The sequence below is a fragment of the Eulemur rufifrons genome, chromosome 18, assembly GCF_041146395.1.
Source record: "Eulemur rufifrons isolate Redbay chromosome 18, OSU_ERuf_1, whole genome shotgun sequence".
Taxonomy (NCBI): Eukaryota; Metazoa; Chordata; class Mammalia; order Primates; family Lemuridae; genus Eulemur; species Eulemur rufifrons.
In genome coordinates, this window is record NC_091000.1 from 28,703,022 (window position 1) to 28,707,089 (window position 4,068).

Below are 4,068 nucleotides of genomic sequence, written 5' to 3' on the forward strand. Positions count from 1 at the left end.
AGATAAAGGATTTTGGTGGCTACTAGCAGCCTCAGCCACAGCTTTCTTCTCTTACTACTATTTGTGCACGACCTTCTTACCACACATAGAACATGCTCAACCTCTGCTCATCCAGTTACTGATTTCAGCTCAAAATCCAGGATCTAGGATCTCATTAAGGTCCATCAATTTGGGTGTGGCTTCTAATAGTCTGATAACCTCTAAACTCTTAGGCAATTTTTTGCTCTCACTCTTGCTCCTGCTGATTTATAATGCTGTAGTGGGGAGAGGATAGCCAAATAACCCTCAATTTGGAAAATGGAATAAAGGGAAATGTTTACTCAGATTCAAACCAATATGGAATGCTCTTGGGAGACCTTGTAAAGATTTTGTCCTTAACAGTGTAGAAGTTCCTTGATTAGACCCTGATTCTGATCTTTCCAAGGGACTCCCTTGTTCACTGAGATCCATGGTTTCCCCTCTGAAAAGTTATTCCTTACCCATTTTCCTCCCATGGCTACATCTAAAGTAGATAGAGGTTGGGAGTGTTCACTCCATAGGGGTTTTGTGAAAATTCAGTTCTTGTTGGTATGAGCTTGGTGCCCATCATGTTAAGGCCAACCTCATATTTCCTTGGCAATTCAATTCCCTTGGAAACTCAAGCCTTTTTATCTATATGCTTCCGGTGACATATGCCAGGAGAAAAGAGCTTGGTTGTGACTCCTGGCAGATGCAACTGGAAGCACTAAGCTCTTTTCTAGACCAAGTTCTCAGTATGTTTGCTTTCTTTCCTCAGACGATCCTGCCTCTCTTTAATGGAGGCTATCTTGAGACCAAACGAAAATAGATTGCACTGGGAATGCTAATCCAGGTCATTGCTACAAAGCTGGGTCCCTTCGTTTGGCTTAACAATTGGCAGAGAAGTCTTAGCGGGCATCTCCTCTACTTCCACACCTCAAAAATAATTTTGAACTCTTTCTATTCAATTGGCTTTTTTAATTTTGTGAAGTTCCTAGTATCTGAACTTTCTCTATTCCCTTCCATCTCTGCTTGGAAACTGGTAAATTCTTTTTTGATACCTTGCTAAAAGTATGTGAAACAGCCAACTCATTTAACATTCTGGCTTTGTCCAACTGCTACCCCTAAAGCTATCAGCTTAGTGTGTGACAGAATGTAGCCTGAAATATATTCCCTACCTACTTGTCATGTTAATGGTAAACCGGTGCTATATATATTTTTAGTTTTTATGGCAATGCCTCACTTCAGGATATCAATTTCTGTATCAGAACTATAAGTGGTAAACAGTGCACAAGGATTGTGTCCAACTCCTGACAAAGACTCTCAACCAAATTTTAGACTCCCCTGAGCCCTCTTTTTGACTAGGCCTTATTTTTGAGTCCTGCCTTTGGCCTGCCTAATCCAGTTTTAGCAAGAATCCTACTCAGTTTCAGAGGCGATCCCTACCCTTGATCACCCTTCTTCTCTAAAACTACCCTTACTCTTCCATGCATTTGGATGCCTAGACATAAAAGCTCCAAATGTATTTTCAAATGCATTTTCTCCCCCATCAACCTGCCTCAATTGGCCTGTCAGATTAGGGATAATTTTTATTTCCTAAATTCCTCCCAGCTGGCACACTATGGAGATACATACGAACAATATACTTTATGTAGAAATGCCATTATGTTTTAATAAATCATTGATATAAAAAGATTTAAGTAGTTATCTTACTTTAGCCTTTGATATTTCATCTCTAAATCCTGCTAAAGTTAAAATATATGGCCATAATTGAAAACCAAAAACTGTTCACAGTACCTAGAGTGTAATATATTTATGTTTTAACTATTCTGCATAGTTTTCACTGAATATAAAACCACTTTTGAACTACAATTCTAAATTATTAAAGTACATTAAATTCATCACTAGTGTGGTTCATTTTAACATGTAAGCAGTTCCATCATGTGCCTTATCCAAATATGGACTGACACTTCAAAAAGACTACTAACTCTAGTAACACGATGCTTTCCTAGAGAAATGATCAACGAATCAAGGCTATCTGGAAAACAGTTAAGAAAAAGGAAGTTACTTTAGCCTAGTCAAGTTAAAAAGCTTCTAGAAAGGCCAACTAAAGTAAAGCAAAATACACTTGTTTTTCTCTTTTATTAGAGAAAAGGATAAAATTTAAGTCATTTTAAACAATAAAGTCAGAGTAAGGAGTAAAAGGAAAAAGCTTTTTGATTATTAAGAAAGATTCTATGCCTTTTCTACTGCATGGATCCAGCACAGGTTATTCATTAGAGTTTAAGTTTTGGTTAAACCTATCAGCCATGGTACATCCACAGAGTCATGTGTGCACAAGAATTAGCAATGACTTGGCAAAACTGGTTGCTCAAATTTTACCACTGCAAGCTCATGGAGTTTAACCAAATGTTAAAGTTAAAATGAATGTGCAACCAAGAAAAAGAAAAGCAGCTTTAATTAGTTTTCAGAAAAAGTGTTCACATACAAGACACTTGTCAGGCAAGAAGGTTTTCATTAAATTAAGAAAGAATTTTATCTCCTGAAGTAGTGGTTTACTTTCAGAAATATTCTCATCCAGAATTATACCATATGTCTAGTACATTTGGACATCTCAAACGCAAAGCAAGAGAGAGTCCTTGCAAGATGTGTTCAGTCAGTTAGTATTAGAGAAATACAAAGTATGGTTAACTACCACCAATTTATGAAAGTTCAGAACATAGCAATGGAGTAAAGCACTTATTTGCATTTTCAATTCACTCTTTGAAATAGGGAGTGAATAGTATTACTATGTTTCACTTCCTTTAGTAAAAGCAGAAGCTGGAAACCTTTTTTCCTCATAGGTAAGTTCTAAATGTACCTACTGGGGAGGATGTTGCCTGGGAACTTAATTTGAGGCTTGCCCAAGGATGGAGTGTGTATGTCTGTAAAGGGATCCAAAATCCTACCCAACTAAAGTTCTTTAGATACTTAGTATTCAAGTAGTTCTGTGGTCTCAAAGATTTATGTCACTTTCCAAAGGGTCTAAACTTTTGTTACCCAAACATAAAAAGTTCATAAATAAAATATTATAAATGGAACAACATAGCTCCATTACAATGTAGTCCAGTGACTTTTGGTAACTGCTTTAAAAAGAGGAGAAACTATTAGGAGAAATTATAATAATTTCTCCTATCTACTTTAGAGGTAGCTTTGAAGCCAGATAAGAAAGCAGACTTAAAATAGATTTGAATTTGTCAGGAAAAAGCAAGATAAAAATACAAAAAAGCATGATGAATTGACATCAGGCATTAGAATCTATTAATGATAAAATAATTTAAAGCCTCCTCAATAATAATCTATCTGTTAAGCAGGGTATAATTTAAAGAAGAAAAAATATTTAAATTTCATTTTCAAGAGCAACGACATGTAAGCAAATTTTGTGAATGGAGTAAACCACTCTGGCATAAAACAACTATAAAGGCTTGAAAAAAATCTGTACACCATTTTGTTTTGATAAACCTATTATTATGTCTTTGTATTCAAACGTAAGATATCCAGTGATTCTATGAATGATACTTGGACATTTCTGTTTTGTTGACCTGTCAACAAAACACCTCTTTAAAGGAATCTATAATTGAAGTGAAAAACTGACCATAACCATAATTTGACATCAACTAGGTAAATGTGGGTCACATACAACACTTTCAATTGTTGATAGAATCAAACAACCATACAGAAACTTTATTGTATTTAGCTCTGTAAAACAGAACACACTCTCATTTTTATTATAGAACTACCAGTTATATTGTAATAGAGCCATTTAAGTGGAAATTCCAATAACTGATTTTTCCAATAGCAGTGAAGCTGCTACATATTATTTTGCTCTGTACAAACCAAAACTATCTCCGAACTACTAAAACTGTAACTTCTAATGATATTAATCTCTTAAATCTGATATGTAACATGCCACTTTTATTTTAAATTCAAAGACCAGGTAACTTCAAAGTTACTTTTTTTTTTCCCTGAAAAGAAAGACTAAAATAAACATCTGAAAGAATAACGTTGCTAGATATTAGAAACAGATGCAAG